The 25,943-nt window shown below is 51.5% G+C and overlaps 1 protein-coding gene across 4 annotated transcripts in view; it reads right to left on the minus strand.

Moving 5' to 3' along the window:
• Window positions 1–25,943, minus strand: part of PTPN5 (protein tyrosine phosphatase non-receptor type 5) — a 131,309-nt gene that overhangs the window by 69,191 nt on the left and 36,175 nt on the right. Inside the window, exon 3 of one of the 4 annotated variants that reach the window (XM_073578272.1) lies at window positions 9,103–9,200. The exons of 2 other annotated variants lie outside the window; for them this stretch is intronic. The gene's annotated coding sequence lies outside the window, so the exon portion shown is untranslated. Of the gene's footprint in view, window positions 1–9,102; window positions 9,201–18,403; window positions 18,466–25,943 lie in introns of all 4 variants that reach the window. One more of the 4 variants, XM_073578273.1, reaches the window with a different exon arrangement.

The following is a 25,943-nucleotide window of genomic DNA, read 5'->3' on the forward strand; positions in this document are numbered from 1 at the left end:
TATTATACTCCAGAGCTGCACTCACTATTCTGCTGATGCAGTCACTGTGTACATACATTACATTACTGATCCTGAGTTACATCCTGTATTATACTCCAGAGCTGCACTCACTATTCTGCTGATGCAGTCACTGTCTACATACATTACATTACTGATCCTGAGTTACATCCTGTATTATACTCCAGAGCTGCACTCACTATTCTGCTGATGCAGTCACTGTCTACATACATTACATTACTGATCCTGAGTTACATCTTGTAGATCTGTTATTATAACAATGAAAAACATAACAATAATAATAACAGAAACACAAGAGAAATATAAGCCAGAAAATAATCAGTATAATGAACACTGGTCCAGCCGCTCATTCTCTCCTCACACACATATTATACATACAGTGCCTTGCAAAAGTATTCGGCCCCCTGGAACTTTTCAACCTTTTCCCACATATCATGCTTCAAACATAAAGATACCAAATGTATCTTTTTGGTGAAGAATCAAGAAGTGGGACACAATTGTGAAGTTGAACAAAATTTATTGGTTATTTTAAATTTTTGTGGAAATTCAAAAACTGAAAAGTGGGGCGTGCAATATTATTCGGCCCCTTTAGCTTAATACTTTGTTGCGCCTCCTTTTGCTGTGATTACAGCTGCAGTCGCTTGGGGTATGTCTCTATCAGTTTTGTACATCGAGAGACTGAAATTCTTGCCCATTCTTCCTTGGCAAACAGCAAAACAGCTCAGTGAGGTTTGATGGAGATCGTTTGTGAACAGCAGTTTTCAGCTCTTTCCAAAGATTCTCGATTGGATTCAGGTCTGGACTGTGACTTGGCCATTCTAACACCTGGATACGTTTATTTGTGAACCATTCCATTGTAGATTTTGCTTTATGTTTGGGATCATTGCCTTGTTGGAAGACAAATCTCCGTCCCAGTCTCAGGTCTTTTGCAGACTCCAACAGGTTTTCTTCAAGAATGGTCCTGATTTGGCTCCATCCATCTTCCCATCAATTTTAACCATCTTCCCTGTCCCTGCTGAAGAAAAGCAGGCCCAAACCATGATGCTGCCACCACCATGTTTGACAGTGGGGATGGTGTGTTCAGGGTGATGAGCTGTGTTGCCTTTACGCCAAACATATCGTTTGGCATTGTTGCCAAAAAGTTCGATTTTGGTTTCATCTGACCAGAGCACCTTCTTCCACATGTTTGGTGTGTCTCCCAGGTGGCTTGTTGCAAACTTTAAACAACACTTTTTATGGATATCTTTGAGAAATGGCTTTCTTCTTGCCACTCTTCCATAAAGGCCAGATTTGTGCAGTGTACGACTGATTGTTGTCCTATGGACAGAGTGTCCAACCAAAGCTGTAGATCTCTGCAGTTCATCCAGAGTGATCATGGGCCTCTTGGCTGCATCTCTGATCAGTCTTCTCCTTGTTTGATATGAAAGTTTAGAGGGACGGCCGGGTCTTGGTAGATTTGCAGTGGTATGATACTCCTTCCATTTCAACATGATCACTTGCACAGTGCTCCTTGGGATGTTTAAAGTTTTGGAAATCATTTTTGTATTCAAATCCAGTGTTACCACCTCTGACTGCCCTTCCCCCACGGCTGGTCGCGCCACTGTTAACTCTGTGCCCGCTGCTACCCGCTCCTCCGCTCCTGTCCTTCGGTCCTGCCGTGCTCACCGCACTGCTGGAGGCTCCAGGACTCGGCACATGCACTCTGGCACTCTTGGAGGGCAGTCACGCCTCCTCCAAGGTTCTGTAGCTTCTGGGATGTCCTAACTCGGGTGGCCACGCCCCCTCCCATGTCCTTTATACACTTGGATATCCCGACCCAGAAATCCCAGCAGCCAATCCGAGCAAGGAAGGGGTTATTTGAACCTGCTTCCTCTTTCCTGTGGCGCCTGGTTATTGTTTTAGCTCCTGCTTCTGTGACCCAGGCCCGTGTCTGTACTCTGTCATGCCTCCTGGCACAAACTCAGTCCCTGTACTCTGCCTTGTACTCTGTCGTGCCTCCTGGCACATGCTCAGTCCCTGTTGTGGCGCCCCTGAGGCTCAGTCGCGACAGAGGTACTGCACCTTCTGCTAAGGTGTGGTGCCCCACCATCCAGGTAAGTTGGAGGCTCCTGACCACGCTCCAACACTCGCACCCCACACAATAGAGTAGTTCAGCAAAACCACATTGCGGCTCCTTGCCTAGAGAAAGGCAGAGCACCTTTGGTGGTTCCCTGCTCGGAACACTAAACGTGCTGGGAGGTGGGTGGAGTTTAGAATACATAAAAGAGCGGGATGGTTTAGGATTACAGGTCAGTCAGAAGTAGAGTGGGAGAGAGGAAGCCACTCGGAGAGGAGTGGGGATCCCTGGAAGAGGGATGGAGGAAGGAGTGCTGCAGCTGCCTCAGTGATCTGAGCAAGCTGGCACGGGAAAGGAAAGAAGGAGAAAGACATTGAACTGAAGCCTGAGCTTCCATAGGAGAGAAAGACAAGTACGGAACGTAGGAGTGAAAGGGAACACAGAGGACGTGGGTTAGAGGAAGAACCCTGCCTAGAAGTTCTAAGCGCAAGGCCGAGGCCCGGTCCCCGAGGTTGTATGGACACTAATGGTTCTGCAGCAGACACCGGTGGAGTAGTGGGCTGTAAATGCACTACTCCCATCTAAGACTTGAGGGCACAACAGCAACACGGATAGAGAGCCGGGACTTAGGAGTAGAGAGTCCCCGAAGCAGGCTACAGCTGTCTGCCGTGCAAGTAGAGTTCTTGGGAACATCTGTCAGGAGGAACTCCTGTGTAACTCAGTACTAGGAGATCTTCACACTTAAAGGCGCTATAGAGGAGACGTTCAGAAAAGGCACATAAGTTGGCGGAGCGTGGAAGGGAGCATTCCATCTTGCCTGGAGGTTGACTGAGTCCCTGACCCCGAGGACACGGCACAGAAGCGGGCACTACAGACTGTGAGTAAAGCTTTGGAACTACATGCCCTGGTGTCCTCCATTCCTTCCTGCGTCCGTCCGCCTAGCACTGCTGCATCCCCTGCACCGAACACTACACCATCTAAGTGTCTCCACATCTACACTGCCCTGGGACAACAGCCCTGCCTGTGGAGGGCTATAACATCATTGCTGCACCACACCATCTGTCCCGGAGGATCTGTCTGCAGCGTCGGCTTAACACCTCCCTTGCAGAGCACCACAGGTGGCGTCACAAACTATTCATCCAACTAAATTCCACCATTCACAACATCCCCCTATTAATTGGGTGCCCATGGCCACGGTCCGGGTCACCACTGCTATGACACGTCCCGCTGATACCGGCCCGGTACCGAGTACTCCACGGCCCTGGGAGGGCGACCCACTGTATTCTGCCTTGTACTCTGTTGTGCCTCCTGGCACAAGCTCTGTCCCTGTATTTTGTGTGGTGCTCTGTTGTGCCTCTTGGCACATGCTCCGGTATGCTCCTGTGCTCTGTTCCGTATGTCCGTTCCTAGTGCCCCAGTGTTTGTCAGCCTCCTCAGTTACCCTTCTATTCCATGTCTCTCCCGCTATCTGAGCCGTCCCTCTTGGTACCGGCTACCGTGGTATTAGAGATCCCTAGGCCTGTCCTTGACGATCCCTGTAGGGGGTCGGTCTTCACTAGGTCTGCTCACCCTGGGCAATCTGTTCCATGGTCCAGAGGGTCCACTCTTATAGCTCGCCTCACTGAGTCGTTACATCCGGCTTTAAGCTACTCCACAACAGTATCACGGACCTGCCTGTTGTGCTCCTTGGTCTTCATGATGCTCTCTGTGCATCAAACAGAATCCTGAGACTATAACACAGCAGGTGCATTTATACGGAGACTTGATTACACACAGGTGGATTATATTTATCATCATTAGTCATTTAGGACAACATTGGATCATTCAGAGATCCACAATGAACTTCTGGAGTGAGTTTGCTGCACTGAAAGTAAAGGGGCCGAATAATATTGCACGCCCCACTTTTCAGTTTTTGAATTTCCACAAAAATTTAAAATAACCAATAGATTTTGTTCAACTTCACAATTGTGTCCCACTTGTTGTTGATTCTTCACCAAAAATTTACATTTGGTATCTTTATGTTTGAAGCATGATATGTAGGAAAAGGTTGAAAAGTTCCAGGGGGCCGAATACTTTCGCAAGGCACTGTATATACAAAATAATAACTAAAAATAACTACTTTTACATTCTGGTTCGGTCACCAATCAAAATAATAACCACAAACAAATAAAATGAACAATAGCAAACAAAAACTATATACATAAACTTTTTTTTTTTTTTTTTAAATACGTACATATACTGTATATATACCGTATTTTTCGCTTTGTAAGATGCACTTTTTTTCCCCCAAAACTTGGGGGGAAAATGGGGGTGCATCTTACAACGCGTACATGCCTTACCGGGTGTAGGCCGCAGGGGTGTCCGGGTGTCTTCGGGTGTCCGGCGATGCTGTGGGTGTCTCTGATGCCCAGCGATGTTTCCTGTGCCCAGCGGCCCATTTTGCGACAGGTCAGAGCCCCGGGAAACTTTCTTGGTTCCCTCTGTGTGATGGACTCCGGCAATATGGCCGCTGCCGGGGGCGGCGCATGCGCTGATGGTGATCTCGGGACTAAGATGTCGAGAGATGAGATCTCAGCGCTGAAATCTCATCTGTCAAGATCTTAGTCCCGAGATCACCATGTGCGCATGTACCACTCCTGGCGGCGGCTATATTGCCGGAGTCCATCACACAGAGAGAACCGTGAAAGTGCTCTGGGGCTCTGGCCTGTCGCAAAATGTTGGAAGAGCCCCGGGCAGTGTCAGAGACATGGCTGGGCACCGGAGAAGACACCGTTGGGCACCGGAGACACCTGGCAGCAGCACAAGCCCCCCGGCACCAGCACAAGCCCCCCTGGCAGCAGCAGAAGACCCCTGGCACCAGCACAAGCCCCCCTGGCAGCAGCACAAGATCCCTGGGCAGTAGCACAAGACCCCCAGCAGCAGCACAAGCCCCTCAGCAGCAGCACAAGACCCCCAGCACCAGCACAAGACCCCCGCAGCAGCGTGCTGTACATCGGAGTACCCCCTCATCCCTGCCTGCGGCCTGCAGCATCACCCTACTTTTGCCTCCTCCAGCAGCGACCCTGGGACCCTGCTTCACCACAACATCCACCCCCGGTAAGCAATAAGACGCATGGATTATAAGAAGCACCACCATTTTATTAAAAAAATATTTTTTTCTTATTTTTCTCTTCAAAATTTGGGGTGTGTCTTATAATCCGATGCGTCTTATAAAGCAAAAAATACGGGAACATACACACATACAAACACAAACTATACTAATATATACAAGACTAAACTAAACACCCCACACTCAAGCCCACCATTCCCAACGCCCACACTGACCTGAGAGCTTGTCCTGTGTCTCGTGTCTAAGTCCATGTCCAACGTCCATAGGCCAGATCAGGCAGTGCCAGTGTTTCCCCTAAACACCCCAGTGTCCCATAGTCCCTTAAGATAAACCCACCTCCCCTCTTTTCCCACCACCCATCCTAACACCTACACCAAAATCTAGATCCACATTTACAATATATACAGAAACAATCACTACAATAACTGCAAACAAAGCCCAAGTTCGGCGCCTGCAGCCCTACATCACTGTACATTGATCAAACAAAATAAAAAATCTACAGTGTCAGCATCAGCCCACCACCAGGAAAGGAGATGACCAGACTAGGGAACACTAAAAGAAAAGCCCCTCCAGAAGAGAGCGGCCCTACGTGTGTCCAGTCTCTCATACTCCAGAGTGCGCACCTTCACCAGGTCACCGAGTATGGTCCTAAACACATCGTCCATTGGGAGGATTTTCCGTTGCGTCGATACTAAGCACCGTGCATTCCACGTGTGATACCTAACCACTGCGCTAACTAGAAATAAGGTGCAGCAGTCCCGACCACCAAGGTCTCCGAATGCTCCATAGGCCCATTCTGCATAAGACAGTCCGGCCAGCCGAGACCAGCCAATGGAGGCACCCACTCTGTTGTACACCTCTGTGTTGAAGGGACAACAAAGCAGGAAGTGGTCCATACTTTCCAGCACGGTACCACAATGCTCCCGAGGACAGTTCCTGTCTTCAGAGCTCCTACACCTCATATTGTCCTTCACACACAGTTTTCCATGGAAACAGCGCCAAGTCCCAAAACTTTGAGGGGATCCTGATAGAATTCAAAAGATGCAAACCCACCCCAAGATCCCAACTTGAGCAATTCCTGAGCACCAGAGCCCTCTGGAAATGGGTCAACAAAACCCTATTGTCAAGAAGTTTCCTTGGCAGAGTCTTGATCTCCCACATTCTCAGACCCAATCGGCGAATTACCTTCAGAACCAAGGTAGCGTACGCCGGAAGATGTCCATGCGGTGTGCGAAGATCCTTCACTTGCCCTCCTGTCTCCCATTTCTGGAAGCAAGGCTGAAACCATCCCCTACAGGAGAATACCCATGGAGGAGCTCTCTCTTTCCAGAGGTTTGCAATATTGATCTTAATGAAGGTCCACAAGAAGGTCTCCTGATGTCTGACAGAACACTTCCAGTTCACACCTCACTTCCAGTTCACACCTCTACAAGAAGACCTTCAGATGTCTAAAGGGGGTTTTACACATAGAGATATCGCTAGCAATATCGCTAAAGCGTCACCGATTTTGTGACGCAGCAGCGATATTGCTAGCGATATCGCTATGTGTGATACTTACCTCCGACCGGCTCCCCCGCTGTCTGTCGCTGATCGCGCGAGATCGGCCGGGTCCATTTCTCGTCGGGCGCTTCCTGCTGGCGCCGACGAGGGACATGTGGACGCGGGCGGGAGGACGTCAGCATCGCTGCGTGTGAAAGGTAAGTAACGACTGCTGCTGAGTCGTTACATCGCTGGTGAGTCTGCCTGTTTGGCAGCTCACTAGCAACCATTTAACGATGCACCAGCGATCCTGACCGGGTCATATTGTGGTCGGATCGCTGGTGCATCGCTAAATGTAAAGGGGCCTTAATAGAACACTTCCCCCTCATCTACATGTATACAAAAACCTTAATTTGATTTCCTTGGCCTATCTTTCAAGCATCTCTCATGTCCTTGTATAATTCCTATATAAATCTTGCCATCTCTTCTCAGTATTAGCCTGATGAAGGGGCCTTCTGAGCCCTGAAAGCTTGCAAATATAATTTCTCTGGTTAGCCAATAAAGGTATCACTCCTTGAATACTTTTCTCAATTTTTTTGAGGACATAAGTATTTACATCTATTTTTCTGGCTAACACGATGGCACAATATTATTTTGTATTGTGATCTTAATGAAGGTATCCACAAAGGAATACCACAGGGTTGACCATACCCAACCCTTCTAGTCTCCCTGTATGGTAAGTAACTTCCCTCTTGACCAGGTTCAGGTCTATTCCCCCATAACAGTTGGAAGAACAAACTGTAGACCCGAGTCCAGAGAGACTCTGGCAAGATGCACACACTGCCCAGATAAATCAGTAAAGGGAGCAGGCAAGTTTTGATCAGGTTTACCCTTTCCCTTAGGATCAAAGACCAACCCTTCCATTGATTCACCTTATGAGTGATGATCTCTAGCCTGCTGTCCCAATTTTGTTTGGGGTAATCCCCCTGGCCAAATTCAATGCCAAAGACTTTTGCAAAGACTTTGGATCCTGGAAGGGTACCTGGGAGATCAAAACAAGGATCTCCTCCTCCCAGCCAGAGACTCTCACACTTATTCCGGTTGCTCTTGGACCTGGATGCCTCGGAGTAGTGATCTAACTCTGACATCAGCCACCCTGCCTTCTCGTGAGAGGAAACAAAAACAGTGACATCATTGGCATACGCCACCACCCTCAGAGTGGCTTCCGATGCTGCCCAGTCCATCCCGATCCCCAACGGTCCACGCTACACCCTCCTAAGAAGTGGGTCAATCGTAAACACTTACCGCAGCGGGTCCAAGGGACAACCCTGGCGAACACCAGATCTAACCTCAAAAGAGCTGCCAATCACACCGTTCACAAGTGGGAAACTCTCTGCCCCACCGTTCAAGGTCTTAAGCCAATCAACAAACCCCCCCGGCAGGCCATATCTGAGGACAAACCAGAGGTACTCGGGATTAACCCGATCAAACACTTTTGCCTGGTACAGTGACAGCATGTACCCCTTCCAGTGACCAGCCCTACCCTGCTCCACTGCCTCTCCTACACAGAGCACAGCACTAAATGTGTTGCGGCCTGGAACAGAGTAATGCTGGGCCTCCAAAAGGAGTCAGGGGTGAAAATTTCACCAACCGATTAAACAGCACCTTTGCCAGAACCTTCCTGTCTGCATTGAGAAGCGCTATGTGATGCCAATTCTCAATGCACGATGGGTCCTTACCCTTTGACAAGATGATCAGGGAAGACCTCCTAATTGACTTTTGCAGAGTACCCGGGGAAAGACACTCATTGAATACCTCAGTCAAGACTGGAACCAAAGCGTCCTTAAAGGTCTTATTGAATTGATGTTAAGCCATCTGGACCGGGTGATATTTTTTGGGCAAGCCCTTTAATCGCCAACTTAACTTCCTCTTCCCTGATCATCTCTGTCAAAACGTCAGGAGAGGGGTATGCCTCTGGTTCAGGGACGGCTTCAGCCAGGAAAGCCGACATCTCATCCCAATCAAGATCCCGCTTCCCCAAGAGGTGCGAATAGAAGGATCTGACAACCTCCAGGATCCCTGATCTTGATCGCCTCAGGGACCCCATAGTGTCGAGCAGTCCTGTAACTACTTTACTATTTACTGACATCTTGCAGTTTCTGTAAGGGTCGGGCAAGCGGTACTTCCCGTAATCCCTCTCAAAAACCAAAGATGCGTGTCTATCATCCTGACACCTCATAAGCAAAGATTTCACTCTGGAGATCTCCTCGTGGCTACCTCCAGTTGAGACAAGATGCTCGAGTTTCCTCCTCAGACCCTGATACAGGCGGTACCTGCTCAGACTTATGAGGCTCGAGAGCTGGCGGAAGAATCTCGCCGCCCTTTTCTTGAACATCTCCCACCACTCTGACTTACTACTACAAAGATCCAGTAAGGGTACCTGGCTCTGAAGAAAATACTCAAAGGTCTGTCTTATGTCCACTTCTTCCAAGGGAGACGAATTGAGCCTCCAAAAGCCTCTTCCAATCCGGAGGGTCTCTGTAACATTCAGAGAAAACAAAATTAAACAGTGGTCGGAGAACTCCACCTCAACAACAGACACTGATGAAGAGACAGCTTCCTCCTTTAAATAAAACCTATCTATTCTCGACCTACAGTTACCTCTATGATAGGTGAATTCCTCGTGGCCAGGGGTGTGCCGAATGTGGACATCCACCAGGCGAGCCTCACTAGCTATACTATTAAGAGCGACACTATCATAAGTCAGCTTGTCTCTGGAACCTCCTCTATCTCAGTGCCTTGTGACAGTATTGAAATCCCCTCCAAAAACAACCTGCCAACTTGTAAAAAGGTAGGGCTTGATCCTCATAAAGAGACACTTCCAGTCCCACTTAGATTGGGGAATATAGATGTTAATGAGCTGGAGCTCTTGTCCCTTCATGTGGACATCTAAGATCAGGCACCTCCCCATTTCTAACTCAATAATCCGTCGGCATTCCAACGGTGCGGTAAAAAGGACCGTCACTCCGCTATATGGCTCGGCCGCAAGAGACCAGTAGGAGGGCCCAAGTCTCCACTCCCTCTTAGCTTTAAACACGTCTGCCATGTTTGGCAGCCTGGTCTTTTGCAAAAAGAAAATGTCAGCTTCAACCCGGCTGAGAAAATCAAAGGCCGCAAATTTGGCTATTTGACTTTATGCTGGCCACATTAAAGGATTCCAGTGTCAACGGAGTGGGTACTGCCATCATTGGTGACTGAGTTAGCTGACTTTCTTCTTCCCACTGCCCTTATCCTCTGTCTCAGAGGAGGAATCCTTCCCCCTCTTTTAACGGCAACGAGGTGTCCTTTCCCAGGTGTTTTTTCTTTTATCGTCCTTGTCTCCGGACTGGGCCAGTCCCTCCCTCCAAGGACCTTACATCCCCAGAAGAAGGAGACTCGGCACCCCCTGTAAGGACCGCCGAAGCCAGAACCTCACCCTCAGCTTCCTCCTCAGAGGAAGAGATGTTCACAAGGGCTTGGAACTGGTTAGAAAGACCAACCAGAGGGGAGTCAAAAAGAGAAAAAGAAGCCAGCTCACCTGAAGGCATGTGTAGTGGATAGCCCGGACCACGTGCAGTCTTCACGCAGTAACCAAGGAAAAAGAAAAAAGGTCCAGCTTTGCAAATTCAAGTCCAATTTATTGTTAAAAACAAGTCCAAAACAGAGCAAAAAATAGTGTGTTCACATGAGTAACAAGTAGTAGATTACGCGTTTCGAACAATAGCTTGTTCTTTCTCTGAGTTTTGAGAAAAAACAAGCTATTGTTCGAAACGCGTAATCTACTACTTGTTACTCATGTGAACACACTATTTTTTGCTCTGTTTTGGACTTGTTTTTAACAATAAATTGGACTTGAATTTGCAAAGCTGGACCTATTTTCTTTTTCCAGAGGGGAGTCAGTTTTCCCTTAAGTACCTTGGTCAGAGTGGGAGAAGATGTTTTATCTCCCTTCTTTCTCTTCTTCTTCATGCTTATGCTTGTCCTCTAGCCACTGCCTACTATCCTCATCCATACTTTCATAATGGGAGGATTCAGAGGCAGTTGCGCTTTCCTCCCCTCCTCATCATGCCTCAGGCCTCAGCAGCAAGACTGGCATCCAGGACAGGAGCCACCTCAGTAGTCCGGGGCTTGCCCAGCTCCCTCTCCTGTCTGTGCTTGTCTAGATGCCTCAGCTGGGCAGGCGCCTTTTATTGCTTTTCCTCCTTGGCTCCTCAGCTCCCTCACCCTTGCAAGTCCCTTCCCTGGCAGAACCGGCCTCACAGTTTTCTCCCACCAGGGTCACGACTGCATTAGTGAAGGAGCGAAGACAACGGCTGAATAGTTAACCTAACTCACCACACAGGTGGTACCTAATCTCTACACAAGACGCAGCAAGATGGCCGATATCCCCACACAATACACATTTCTGCACAGTGCAGTTTGCAGTGAAGTGTGTGGGGTCACCACACCTGTGACAGAGCTTCGATTGCCCCTTGTAGAAGACCAGGATACGATCTCTATCCAGGAAGGCAGATGATGGAATGTGGGCAACCGTACCACCTGAATGCTTACGTTTTACCATAAACGTCCAGGCGGCCCCTGACCAGATACCAAACTCATCACAGTTTTTCTTTGGCATCTCCACCACCTCTCCATATCGGCCAAGCCACGTCATGATGTCATAACAAGAAAGCGACTCGTTACAGGTCATCACGGTCACTTTCTTGACTTGGTTTTGGCGAGACACCGCCTGAAAGACAAAGTCTCGCAATCCGGGCTCATTTTTTGCCAACTTATAGATCGACCAGAAGCGCTCAAGCCCCTCTGGCCGAACAAAGCTGACCTCAAACTCAGGCTTGGAATAGGGATGTATCAAGGCGTAGATGTCAATCGCCTTGAAGCCCATCCTCAGCAGGAGCTCCACAACCTTAGACCTTGGAGGACATGCATCACTGCCCCTCCACCAAAGACGGACCACTTTCCTGCGCACACTACCCGGCCCGGTTGTTAGGAGGAACCACACTGTATCCCCCCCTCTTTGCTCTCTGAAGGCCCCGAGGCTATGCCTCTCTACCCAGAAGGATAGCTCAACCTCTCGACCCTCTACCATTAGTCATCTCTCCCCCTTCTTTAGAGTCTCTAGGATACACCGCTGCAGCATGCTGTCCCCAGAGCCCGGAGACGAGGAGTATGCCCTGTTTTCACCGGAAGTGACAGTGGTATAACTCCTGATGGGTTCTGCCACCACTGGGGGAGGCACCCGGACTAGTGATCACATACACACCAACAGTATCACTATTTCCCACCTTCATAACCCCTCACCCTCCACCAAACCAGCAACCACGCCACAAGAGGTTGAATTTTCCTCATTCATACCCCCCACCACATTCACTCCTGCTGGACCAGTGACAACAAGGGGTGACATTTTGACCTCCGCATCATCAGACACAAGGGGCTCAGTCTCCCCCACAGAACTGGAGGCGACTTTACCCCTGGTCTTACGTGTGCCCTCCGCATCATCAGTTGGTAATTTCCGCTGTTTCACAGTTGTCACCAGACGCCGCTGATCTTTTGCTGCTGTGAGGCACCACTGATCCTTTATATCAAGATCTTGTTGACCAGTGGCACCAACACAGAATAAGACATTAGACTCGCAGCCCCGGCAACCCCCTAACACTGCCGCCGCTTCTCAACTAAGTGATCAGCGGCAACAGCATTCAGGGGTGTCGAGGCTACCGGAGTTGCCCCCGACACTGGGGTGCTCCCCCCTCCCACTGAGGAGCGCACCACAGTATTGTGGTCTGACCGTACGCCAGCCTCTCGGCTGATGCACCTGTTGCTACGTCCCTGTTACTACAAGCAGAGGCGGAGCTCTGCTTCTCACTACGTTGCTTTGAAATCTCCCCGCACCTTTGCACCGGATCCACAGCAGAACCCAGGCTGGGCTGGGCAACGAGGCTTATACAGCGAGCTGACCCTCTAGCCGACTCAGGGGGTACATGGTGGGAGGCATATACATAGCTTACCGCTTCCTGCAGCTTTGGCTTGGTGGTCTTTGTCTTTTTCTTCTGGCCCCAGGTGCCTCCTCTGGTAAATTGTCACAAGATGGAAATTTTGAAGGCACACTGGGGACTTCAGGAGCTTGATCTCCGCCATTAGTGCCCCTCCTTGGCCGCTGTTTTCACTATCCTCCCCAGAGCCAGCAGAACTGCGTCCAGATTCCAATGTCGCCTCTTCTACAGGGAGCTCGCTGCATGTGGCCTGCAGGTGACTTTGCAGGTTGCCAGGTGGGGCTTTCTGCTGGTCATCATCCTCATCATCATCATCATCCACCTGGCTGTCAGGCTGCAGCCCCAACTGCCTTTGCTCTCTGGTATCTGCCTTAACTCTGAATTGGTCTTCATTCTTATGCTTTTCCTTAAACAGTCCACTTCTTTCTGAGATGAAAGCTTTTCTGACTTCAAGGTCATTGCTTTCCACTTTCAGTCTTTTTACCTCCGCCTGGAGTTGATTCTTCCTCGGTTTGGAGACACCTGCAGCTTTGACGCTTGTGCAGCGCAGCTCCTCCTGGAGCCTCCTCAGGGTTTTACTCGCCTCTTCATACTCACAGAGGTGGCTCATGAGGCATAGGTGGCTACAGACTCCTGGAGTCTCTGCAGCCCCCAACCTTCCTCAGTGAGGTTGGCCTCACCTCCATGAGCACTCAGCTTTCCTCCGGAAGGACCGCCATCTTGCATGCTTGCAGGCTTCTCCTCCATGTTAAAAGCCTTGCGGCTTCTCTGGGTCTCTGCAGACCCGGGGAGAGTAGAAGCCACATTGCTGCAACTCCTGTTGGAGCGTCTCACCCACAAGTACTGTGCAGGCCGGTTGCTGGTTTCTCCTGCTCCCTGCAAGCTTTCTAGGAAACAGAAGCCTGAGACTTGGCTCCATTGCTCATCCCAGGAAACCCAGTTCCTCACTGGGTAGGAGAGAGAGCAGGTCAGGGCCGTTTTTAGGGGGGGACGGGGGGTGCGATCGCCCGGGGCGCCACCCAAGCCAGGGGGCGCATGCCTAGTGCCTAGCTTGGGCCGCCATCAGGGAATTACTAGCCGCCTTACTTGTGTAAGGGGCCCGCTGAAGAGGAGGGGCCCGGACTGGCTGAGACATGGTGCTCCCCTTCTTTTGCTCACCGGGCAGTTTAAAATACACTTTATTTTTGATCAGGGGTGGAATTCAGTCGCTTCTGCAGAATCAGTTGCAGAACCGGCAAGAAAAAGTGCTCTGGTCCGGTTCTAATGTCGGCATCCGCGCTGCCATGGTCTTTCAGGGGGCGGCACAATCTTCCTGCAGCAGGAGCTCTGTGCCGCCCCCTGAGCTGTAGCACTCTGTGCGGCAGTGCAGGAGGAGCCCTGACACAGGCTATATCACTCACCCTAGCCTGCAAGTCAGCTGCGGAGCCAGGAGCCGGGCAGCCGATCTCTCCCCTCCAGCAGCGTCACAGCTATCAGGCTGTGTGAGTGCCTGAGAGTTGGGAGAGTTGGTGTTTCTCAGGAGCACACAGCAGGATCAGCAGCAAACACATCCACAATTACCACAGTGAGCAGCAGCTCAGCAGAGCTGCACTCACTATTCTGCTGGTGCAATGAACAAAAGAGATACAGCGCTCCATCCTGTAAAAGAAGAAACTTTAGTCCGCCATGGTAAATACAAACGTTTCGATCCAAAATGGATCTTTCTCAAGTTTCTTCTTTTACCATTACACCTGGATGCAGCGCTGTTCCTCTTTTGTTGATTGTTTGGACTTTCCAAGAGGGTTCCTTGGATCTGGAGCGGGCGCTCCAATATTGTAAATGCTGTCAACCTTTCTTTATATTCTTCTGGTGCAGTCACTGTGTACATACATTAGTGATCCTGTTCTGATCCGGAGTTTCATCCTGAATCTCTTTTATTATAAAAATATCAAAAACACAATACATAATACATAAGACAGACAAAAACAACATTCCAGAACTAAAAACCAAGACAAAACCATACAGAAACATACAACGCCTGTGCAAAACTTGCAATGTCCCTTGTGGTCCTCAAGCTTTCCAGCTTGGAAGGCCCCCAGCAGGAACTCTCCACCAACACTATACAATTTAAAAAATAAAAATAAAAACCCAGATATAATCCATTCATCCTCATGCATACCCTTTCACACCCCATTCACGCTTCCCACCCATACCTATATACAAATAATAAAAGAAAAATTTCCGGCCCATACTGCCTCAAAAGTAACTTTAGCCATTAACTTGGCAAGAAACCCCCACCGAGCTTAACACCCCTATCTTCCCCCCCCCACCTTTTTTCCTCACCACAGGTCCATATATGTCCATGGCCTATCACTCCACAAGGTCCATAACAGTTCGTGGCCTTATCACATCTACTTGAGGAGCACGAAAGTTTTATGCCCCTCAAGAAAAGAAACCCTCCACCATTTGCCTCCGATGTACTCCAGCATGCCTTTTCCCTCCATGGTCTGTGGTATGATATCTCCACTTGCCACTTCCCTTTGACTTGGGGTCCTTTGATTTTTTCCACTCTCACCTCCCCCATTCACCCCCCTCCCAACCTCACTATACCCTCCCATGCCCTCTAACTAAAAGAAAATAATAACACATACACAACACATAATAACATACAATACAATACATAATACAAGATAACCAATTAAATATAATTAATTACTAAATACACCATACCCTTCAAAACTTTTCTTACAGGCCCAAGTTCAGTGCCTGCAAGCCCAATATCCATTAATGCTCTATGTTTCCAAAACAAAAGACTAGAGTGGCATGCTTTTAGCCCACCACCAGGAAAAGGAGTTCTCGAGGCCCCATCCCTCACTAACTCATTCACCCTGTCCCTCAACGACTAAGACTGTCCCTGCTTCTGTCCCTATAGAAACTGTCCCTATCTGTCCCTTCCTGTCCCTACTCCACCTAACTTAACATAACTCTCTATCTGTCCCTCAGTGCCTGTCCCTCCATGTCCCTATCTGCCCCTACTTCTGTCCCTAACACACCCAGTGAAACTTATGCTATCCCTACCCTCATTCACACGGAGCTAGCTCTCCCTTGAGTGCGATTTTAAAAGGAGAGGCCTCTCCAAAGCCAAGAGGCCTTCCTCACACCCAACCTTTCGAACTCCAAAGAACGGACCTTCACCAGGTCACCCAAGATGTTTCCTACCACCTCATCCCTTGGGAGGGTTTTTTTCCGCGTCGAAACTAGGCACGGTGCATTCCAAGTGTAGAACCTAACCACTACACTGACTAGGAATAAAGTGCACGGGTCCCGGCCACCCAGGGATCTGAACGCTCCATAGGCCCACTCAGCGTAGGAGAGGGACGCCAGCCGCGGCCAACGTATGGAAGCACCCACCCTGTTGTAAACCTCTGCATTAAAGGGACAATGAAGCAGGAAGTGCTTCATGCTTTCCAGCACGTCGCCACACTCCTCACGGGGACGGCGACGATCATCGGATTTCCTGCACTTCAAGTTATCCTTTACATACAGCCTCCCGTGGAAGCAACGCCAGGTCAAGTCCCAAAACTTCATGGGGATCCGCTTAGAATTTAAAAGCCCCAGCCCGACCTCCAGATCCCGGCCTGGGCAATCCTTAAGGGCCAGGGGCTTCTGGAAATGGGTCAAAAGGACCCTCCTGTCAAGGCATTGCCTCGACATGGTCCTGACTTCCCACATTCCCAGACCCCACCGGCGGATCACCTTCAGAACCAGGGTAGCGTAAGCCGGGAGATGCCCATGAGGTGTGCGTAGGTCCTTCACCTGCCATCCTGTTTCCCATTCCTGGAAGAAAGGCCAAAGCCAACCCTTGCAGGAGACTACCTACGGAGGAGCCCTCTCTAGCCAGAGGTTGGAGATGTTAGTCTTAAGAAAGGTGTTTACTAGAAACACCACCGGGTTGACCATACCCAATCCGCCTAGTCTCCTCGTACGGTATGTAACCTCCCTCTTGATTAGGTTAAGCCTATTCCCCCATAACAATTGGAAGAACAGGCTATAGACCCGTGTCCAGAGAGGTTCCGGCAAGATGCACACACTGCCCAGGTATATTAATAAAGGTAGCAGAAAGCCTTTAGCCAGGGCCACCCTTTCCCTCAGGGTTAAAGACCAACCCTTCCATTGGTCCACGTTTTGGGCGGCGATCTTAAGTCTGCCCTCCCAATTTTGCTGGGGGTAATCCCCGGGGCCAAATTCGATGCCTAGAATTTTGGCAGTGGCCTGGGGCCCTGAAAGGGTGTCCGGGAGATCAAACCTGGGATCTCCCCCTCCCAGCCAGAGACTTTCACACTTATCCCGGTTGATCAAGGACACGGATGCCTCCGAGTAGCGCACTACCTCCGACATGACCCAATCCGCCTCCCCTCTCGAGGACACGAAAAGGGAAACATCATCGGCGTACGCCACCACCCTCAGAGAGGACCCAGAGCCCGCCTGGTCCATCCCGACTCCCGCCCACGGTCCACGATCTACCCTCCTTAGGAAGGGATCGATCGCGAACACGTATAAAAGCGGGCTCAGCGGACAGCCCTGACGGACCCCAGAACCCACCTCAAAAGGGCGACCTGACCAACCGTTCACCAGCGGAAAAGTCTCAGCCCCTTGGTACAAGATCTCTAACCATTTTACAAACCTCCCAGGCAGACCATACCTCAAAAGGACGGACCAGAGGTACTCGTGGTTGACCCGGTCAAAGGCTTTCGCTTGATCTAATGACAGCAAGTACCCCTTCCAGTGACCTGCCCTACCCTGCTCCACTGCCTCTCGGACACCAAGCACAGCACTAAAAGTACTGCGGCCTGGAACAGAGCAATGCTGGGCCCCTGAAAGGAGCCGGGGTGCAAACTTAACCAGCCGATTAAACAGCACCTTGGCCAGAACCTTCCAGTCCGTATCGAGAAGCGCTATGGGACGCCAATTCTCGATACGGGACGGATCCTTACCCTTTGACAGAATAATGAGAGCTGACTTCCTCATTGAGTCGGGAAGAGTGCCCGAGGAGAGACACTCATTAAATACCCCTGTCAAGAGGGGGACCAAGGAGTCCCTAGAAGTCTTATAGAACTCGGATGTTAAGCCATCCGGACCTGGCGATTTCTTGGGCCGAAGCCCATCAATGGCCAGTCTCACTTCCTCTTCCCTGATTTCTTCTGCCAAAACACCAAGAGAGGGATCACCCCCTGGCTCAGGGACGGTTTCAGCCAGGAAAGCTGACATTCTGTCCCGATCCAGATCCTTCTTTTCCAAGAGGTGTGAGTAGAAGGATCTGACCACCTCCAGGATCCCTGATTTGGATCTGTTCAGGGACCCCGTACTGTCGATCAGTCCTGTTACCATCTTACAATTCACTGACATCTTACAGTTTCTGTAAGGGTCGGGCGAGCGGTACTTCCCGAAGTCCCTCTCAAAAACCAAAGATGTGTGCCTATCATACTGACACCTCTTGAGTAAAGATTTCACTCTGGAGATTTCCTCACGGTCACCTCCAGTCGAGACAAGCTGCTCGAGTTTTCTCCCCAGAGCCTGATACAAGCGGTGCCTGTTCAGACTTCTGAGGTTCGAGAGCTGACGGAAGAACCCCGCCACCCGCTTTTTGAAGATCTCCCACCACTCTGACTTACTACTACAGAGATCCAACAGCGGTACCTGGCTCTGAAGAAAATCCTCGAAGGATTGTCTCACCTCCGCTTCTTCCAGCAGGGACGAATTGAGCTTCCACAGCCCTCTTCCCATCCGAGGAGTCTCTGCAACATTCAGAGAAAAGAAAATTAGACAGTGATCGGAGAACTCCACCTCAACGGCGGACACAGCAGAAAAGATGGCGTCCTCCTTCAAAAAAAACCTGTCTATTCTAGACCTACTGCTACCCCTATGGTAGGTGAAACCCCCGTGACCTGGGGTGTGCCGGATGTGGACATCCACCAGGCGAGCTTCACTGGCTATGCTATTCAACGCGACGCTATCATAAGCCAGGCGATCTCCGGGACCCCCCGGTCACGGGACCTCGTAATGGTGTTGAAGTCCCCACCGAAGACCACCTGCGGGCTCGTAAAAAGAAAGGGCTTGATCCTCAGACATTTGCGGTCCCACTTGGACTGCGGGCCGTAGATGTTGATGAGCTGGAGCTCTTGTCCCCTCATGAAGACATCTAGGATCAGGCACCTCCCCATTTCCAACCCAGTAACCTGTCGGCATTCAACAGCTGCAGTCTTAAAAAGGACTGCCACCCCGCTATACGGCTCGGCCGCAAGAGACCAGTATGAGGGCCCGCACCTCCACTCCCTCCGTGCTTTATAGATGGCCCCCATGTCTGTTATTCTGGTCTCTTGCAAGAATAAAATTTCTGCCTCAATCCGGGAGAAAAAATCAAAGGCCGTGAAGCGAGCCGCATCTGACTTAATGCTGGCGACATTAATGGACGCCAGCGTCAACGGGGCGAGTTCAGCCATCATGGGTGATCAAGTTGGATGGCCAGTTTCTTCCCTGCCCCGCTATCACCTCCACCTGGGGAGGGGTCAGACACCTTCCTTTTCAGGGAAGCTCCCGACGTGTCCATCCCACCCCCCGGTGTCCTCGCCCCCGGGTTCCAGGTCTGTCCCCCCCTCAGGAGGAACAGTGCCCCCTGAGGGACGGACTCCGCCATCCCCCGAAGGACCCCCCAGTGTTGCCCCCGGCCCAGCACCCTCGTCTTGCAGCTCATCATCTGAACCTCCGAGGGCACTGAACTGGTTGGAGAGTCTGATCAGAGGGGGGTCAGTGGACCCTTCCGTGTGCACCCTGGTGCTCGGGGGCGGGGGAGACTTTGAAGGCTTGTCAGCCTTCTTCCCCCCGTTTTGCGCTTGGCACGCCTGGTTTTGCCACCTGATGCTGTAGGCTGCTCTCTGACATCCTCGTCGACACTTTCATAACGAGAGGAGTCATCTGAGTCAGCCGCTTTCTCCTCTCTCTCCATCCTCCTGATCTCCTCACTCACCGCACTCTCCCCCAGGGCCTCAGAGGCTTTGGCCACGGGCCTGGAGGGAGGAGCAGGCATCGCCCCGGATGCCCGAGGCTCCACCTGTCCCTTACCTCCCTGGCGCTTTTCCTGCCTCCGCTGGTACGCGGGGCCCCTTGCAGCATTGCCCTTCCTCACTGGCCCCTCAGCCCTTCCTCCGCCACCACCTGTCACAGCAGAAGAAGCGCCATCGGGGGTTGCCCCCCCCACTGGGCCTGCGGCGGCATTAGAGAGAGAGCGAGGGCAGCGGCTGAGAGGGTGACCTAGGTCACCACACAGGTGGCACCGTGACCTACCCCACCACACAACGCGCACTTTTGCACCTTGCAGTTGGCGCTGAAGTGGGTGGGGTCGCCGCACTTGTGGCAGACCTTCGGTTGCTCCTGGTAGAAGACCAGGATCCTGTCCCTTCCCAGGAACGCCGAGGAAGGGATGTGGGTGACCGTGCCGCCAGAAACCTTCAATTTAACCATGAAGGTCCAGCCCCCCGACCAGATGCCAAACTCGTCCCTGTTCTTTTTTGGGACCTCGGTGACCTCCCCGTAACGGGAAAGCCACGTCATGATGTCCACGCCTGCGAGTGACTCGTTACATGTAACCACGGTCACTCGCTTGACGGAATTTTGGCGAGACACCGCTTGAGCCAGGAAGTCTCGCCATCCGGGCTCTTCTCGCACCAGCTCGTAATTCGACCAGAAGAGCTCAAGCCCCTCTGGCCGCACGAAGCTGACGTCGAAGAAGCGGGACGCCGAAGGATGTATCAGGGCAAAGATGTCATTCGCCCCGAAGCCCATCTTAAGGAGGAGCTCCACCACCTTGCTCCTAGGTGGCCAAGCTTCACTGCCCCCCCACCTAAGACGGACCACATTCCTTCTTGGCGGCCCCTGCCCGGCTGTGGGGAGAGACCAAACAGTCCCTCCCTCCCTTTGATTTTGGAAGGCAGCAAGGCCGTGTCAATCTCTCTCCAGAAAGACAAGTCCACCGTCCTCCCCTCTACCACTATTGATCTATCTCCCCTTTTGAGAGCCTCCAGGAAACTGCTGTGCGAAACGCCGTCCTTGGACCCCGGAGGCGAGGAGACCCCCCCAGGACCACCCCGACCCCCAGCCGCGGCCCCCGCATAATTGCGTTGGGGTCTCACGGCCGGAGGGGCAGACGGGCCAGCCCTCCCACCACTACCACCACTTGTGCCAGCACCCTCATTCGTCCTCCCAGTCACTCTCCCATTCACTCTTTTATTATTTGCATTCACCCCAGCATTCACTCCAGCACACTCACCCACATTCACAGTAGCACTCACTCCCTCATCCATGTCACTCATATCACCATTCACTTCAGCAAATATCTCCTCAAATATGTCCACTCCGCTTTCGTACTCACTCTCACTCACACAATTGGTGTACATAGAAACATTATTTACATTTTTTACATTTCCTGAACCAGTGCAGTTCCTCTCTTTGCCTGCTGGGGGCCCTGAGCTCTCTTGCTGGGAGCTACTCCAGCTCCTGTCCAGGAGCGCCGCTGTCCCTTTAAATGCCTCAGTGCTGATGACATCCTGCACTCTGCCCTGGCTGGGCCTAGGAGCAACAGCAGCTCCTGGTTTCAGCTCTATTTTTTTTTCTTTTGCTGAGTTTTCATTACTCTGAGCAGGGACGGCCACTGGCACCGCTCCCTGCCCTGCACTTTTCTTCACCCCCGCCGCCGGCTTGCCAGGGAGCACCAGAGTCCCCGCACCCTCAGATGAAGGTAGGTGGGCCGGGGACCCCGACAACTCCCCGCCAGCTTTTGGGGGCAGCAGAGCATTACTTGGAAGGGTGGGTGGGACAGAGGGCAGCGGGCCCGCCGTGGCCACACCCCCCGCCGGTCGCAGCCACCCCAGGCAGAGCAGCGACCCCTTGCGAGGCCACGCCCCCCCGGGCAACGCAGACGCAGCGGGTTGGACGACGGCCGAGGAGAACATGCCCCCCCCGCACGCCGCACCCTTTGCAGGCCGGGCAACACTCGGGGAGGCCACGCCCCCCTCACGGACCACCGCCACCCTATGCCCACCACTTGAGACAGGCAAGGCCGGCCACTCCCCCTCGTCGCCCAGCGGCGGCGGAGCCCCCTGCACGGACCCCTTTTTGGGTCGACGTGCCGGAGACCCCGCTCTCACCACAGGCGCCGACTTGGGAGCGACCAGCACTTTGCACCGCCTCAGCTGCTGCTTGATGTTCTGTTCGCCCTTCCTAGGCTTCTGGACCCCCACTAGCGATCCAGACTTAGCGGATCCGTACGTGGGGGGTCCAGAAGCCCCAGCACTTGCCGCCGGAGGTGCGGCCCTGGCTGTACCAACTTTACCTGGTGCCAGGCCAGCCCCCCCTGCCACCGAGGGCTGAGCCCGGACACCACCACCACAACCAGCACCGACCTCCATGTCGCTGCCCTGGTCTGAACTGTCACCAGATGCGACAGTCAGGTCACAACAGTCATCTCTCTCCCCGCTCCCTCGCTGCGGACCCACCACAGGGCCCGAGCCGGGGTGGGTAGCGGGTTCCACACAGCGGGACAGAGGGGCCCCGGAAAGAGGAACAAAAACCAGTTGTTCCTCCACGCCTTCAGAGGCCTTACGTCTGCGCCTCCTGTTTCTCCTCTTCCCGGTTGCCTCATCCTCCGGGCAGACTTCATACCCAAACAACAGCGTGCCAAACCGTGCTGGGGATTCCGTCTGCCGTACTTGTTTAAGGATGAGGCAGCCCCCCTCAGAACTACTCCCGCTTCCTCCATCCTCCCCCTCGCTACCGCTTTCCTCCGCGTTACTGGAGTCCAGCGGGAGGGACACCTGCTCGGGGGCTATCCCACTGCATGTTACCTGGCTCACGCTGGTGTCTGCCAGGTCTTCAGGTGGAGGTGGCCCGGGTGTGGTGTGGGCGCCATCTTGCTCTTCCTCCTCCTCACTTTCCTCCACCTGGATGGGGACTCCTGACCCCCCAGGAGACCCACCGGCCATAGCCCTGAACCGGTCCTCGTTGTGCAGCTTCTCCTGGAAGGGGCCGCTGCTGGCCATAATGGAACTTCGCCGGTCCTCCGGGGCCCGAATCTCCCCTTTCAGCCGCTTGACTGTGGCGGTGACCTCCGCTCTCTTTGAGGCAGGGAGCCTGTTTTTACTGATGACCCGGGCTCCCTCCAACTCCCCCCGGAGTCTCCTGAGATGCTCGCCAGCCTCCTCGTACTCGGAGAGGTGGGCATGGATGCGGGAGGCGTAGGTGGTAGCCGGCTCTCCCGCAACCTTGGAGCCCCAGATGTTAAGGGGGTCCCCGCCTCACCTCTGCCGGCTGCTGCACCTCCGGGGGAAGGGCCCGCCACAGCCTTCACTTCAGGGGTCCCGGACCCTGGAGCCTTGCGGCCCCCTGGGGTCCGCTTTTTCCCCATCCCTGGGACTGGCTGGCTGTGCCTTGGGCCTCCTGGTGGTGGATGAGCTGGTTGCCAGGGGTGGGAGCCAGGGGCACAGCCCCGGCGCTCAGTCCCAGGGAGAGTCCTCTTTCCCAGGAAGGGGGCAGATGGAAAGTCCTTGCAGGAAAAAAAACCTCCCTTCCCAGGAGCTTAGCAAAACCCCAGCTTGCAGACGCTCAGCTGCGATGCTCCTCCTCTTCCTGGGCGTGTACAGAGCTGCACTCACTATTCTGCTGGTGTAGTTATTGTGTACATACATTACATTACTGATCCTGAGTTACATCCTGTATTATACTCCAGAGCTGCACTCACTATTCTGCTGGTGCAGTCATTGTGTACATACATTATATTACTTATCCTGTACTGATCTTGAGTTACAGTGCCTTGCGGAAGTAATCGGCCCCCTGGAACTTTTCAACCTTTTCCCACATATCATGCTTCAAACATAAATATACCAAATGTAAATTTTTGGTGAAGAATCAACAACAAGTGGGGCACAATTGTGAAGTTGAACGAAATTTATTGGTTATTTTAAATTTTAGTTGAAATTCAAAAACTGAAAAGTGGGGCGTGCAATATTATTCGGCCCCTTTACTTTCAGTACAGCAAACTCACTCCAGAAGTTCATTGTGGATCTCTGAATGATCCAATGTTGTCCTAAATGACTAATAATGATAAATATAATCTACCTGTGTGTAATCAAGTCTCCGTATAAATGCACTTGCTCTGTGATAGTCTCAGGGTTCTGTTTGAAGCACAGAGAGCTTCATGAAGACCAAGGAACACAACAGGCAGGTCCATGATACTGTTGTGGAGAAGTTTAAAGCCAGATTTGGAAGCAAAATGATTTCCAAAACTTTAAACATCCCAAGGAGCTCTGTGCAAGCGATCATATTGAAATGGAAGGAGTATCATACCACTGCAAATCTACCAAGACCCGGCCGTCCCTCTAAACTTTCATCTCAAACAAGGAGAAGACACATCAAAGATGCAGCCAAGAGGCCCATGATCACTCTGGATGAACTGCAGAGATCTACAGCTGAGGTGGGATAGTCTGTCCATAGGACAGCAATCAGGTGTACACTGCACAAATCTTGCCTTTATGGAAGAATGGCAAAAAGAAAGCCATTTCTCAAAGATATCCATAAAAAGTGCCATTTAAAGTTTGCAACAAGCCACCTGGGAGACACACCAAACATGTGGAAGAAGGTACTCTGGTCAGATGAAACCAAAATCGAGCTTTTTGACAACAATGCCAAACGATATGTTTGGCATAAAGGCAACACAGCTCATCACCCGGAACACACCATCCCCACTGTCAAACATGGTGGTGGCAGCATCATGGTTTGGGCTTGCTTTTCTTCAGCAGGGACAGGGAAGATGGTTAAAATTGATGGGAAGATGGATGGAGCCAAATACAGGACCATTCTTGAAGAAAACCTGTTGGAGTCTGCAAAAGACCTGAGACTGGGACGGAGATTTGTCTTCCAACAAGACAATGCTCCCAAACATAAAGCAAAATCTACAATGGAATGGTTCACAAATTATTATTATTATTATTTATTTATTTATATAGCACCATTGGTTCCATGGTGCTGTACATGAGAAGGGGTTACATACAAATTACAGATATCACTTACAGTAAACAAACTAGCAATGACAGACTGATACAGAGGGGAGAGAGGACCCTGCCCTTTCGGGCTTACATGCTACAGGATGGTGGGGAAGGAGACAGTAGGTTGGTGGGTTGCAGCAGTTCCAGTGTTGGTTGAGGTGATATCACCGGTAGTGGTGAGAGAAGGATTTAGCGGGGTCAGTGCAGGCTGGTGGCTTTCTTGAAGAGGTGGGTTTTCAGGTTCCGTCTGAAGTTTCCAAATGTGGTTGATTGTCGGACTTGTTGGGGCAAAGAATTCCAGAGAATAGGGGCAATTCGGGAGAAGTCTTGGAGGCGGTTGGGTGAGGAGCGAATAAGTGTGGAGGAGAGAAGGAGGTCTTGGGAGGAACGAAGATTACGTGAGGAAAGGTATCGGGAGATTAGTTCAGAGACATATGGGGGAGACAGGTTATAGATGGCCTTGTAGGTCAGAATTAGTAATTTGAACTGGATACGCTGAGGGAATGGGAGCCAGTGGAGAGATTTGCAGAGGGGAGAAGCGGAGGAGTAGCGAGGAGAGAGATGAATTAGTCGGGCGGCAGAGTTAAGGATGGACTGGAGAGGTGCGAGGGTGTTAGCAGGGAGACCACAGAAAAGGATGTTGCAGTAGTCGAGGCGGGAGATGATGAGGGCATGCACAAGCATTTTAGTAGATTGAGGGTTGAGGAAAGGATGGATCCTGGAAATATTTTTGAGCTGGAGGCGACAGGAGGTAGAAAGAGTTTGGATGTGCGGTTTGAAGGACAGGGCAGAGTCAAAGGTTACTCCGAGGCAGCGGACTTCTGGTACTGGGGAAAGTGTGATGTCATTAATTGTTATAGCTAGGTCGGGTAAAGAAGATCTGTGAGATGGAGGAAAGATGATGAGTTCAGATTTGTCTACATTGAGTTTGAGGAAACGAGAGGTGAAGAAGGAGGATATGGCTGATAGACACTCTGGGATTCTGGACAGCAGAGAGGTGACGTCTGGGTGAGAGGTGAGAGGTGACGTCAAATAAACGTATTCAGGTGTTAGAATGGCCAAGTAAAAGTCCAGATCTGAATCCAATTGAGAATCTGTGGAAAGAGCTGAAAACTGCTGTTCATAAACGATCTCCATCAAACCTCACTGAGCTCGAACTGTTTGCCAAGGAAGAATGGGAA

This window comes from Dendrobates tinctorius, unplaced genomic scaffold (genome assembly GCF_039654945.1).
Source record: "Dendrobates tinctorius isolate UK_male_01 unplaced genomic scaffold, ASM3965494v1 ptg000059l, whole genome shotgun sequence".
Taxonomy (NCBI): Eukaryota; Metazoa; Chordata; class Amphibia; order Anura; family Dendrobatidae; genus Dendrobates; species Dendrobates tinctorius.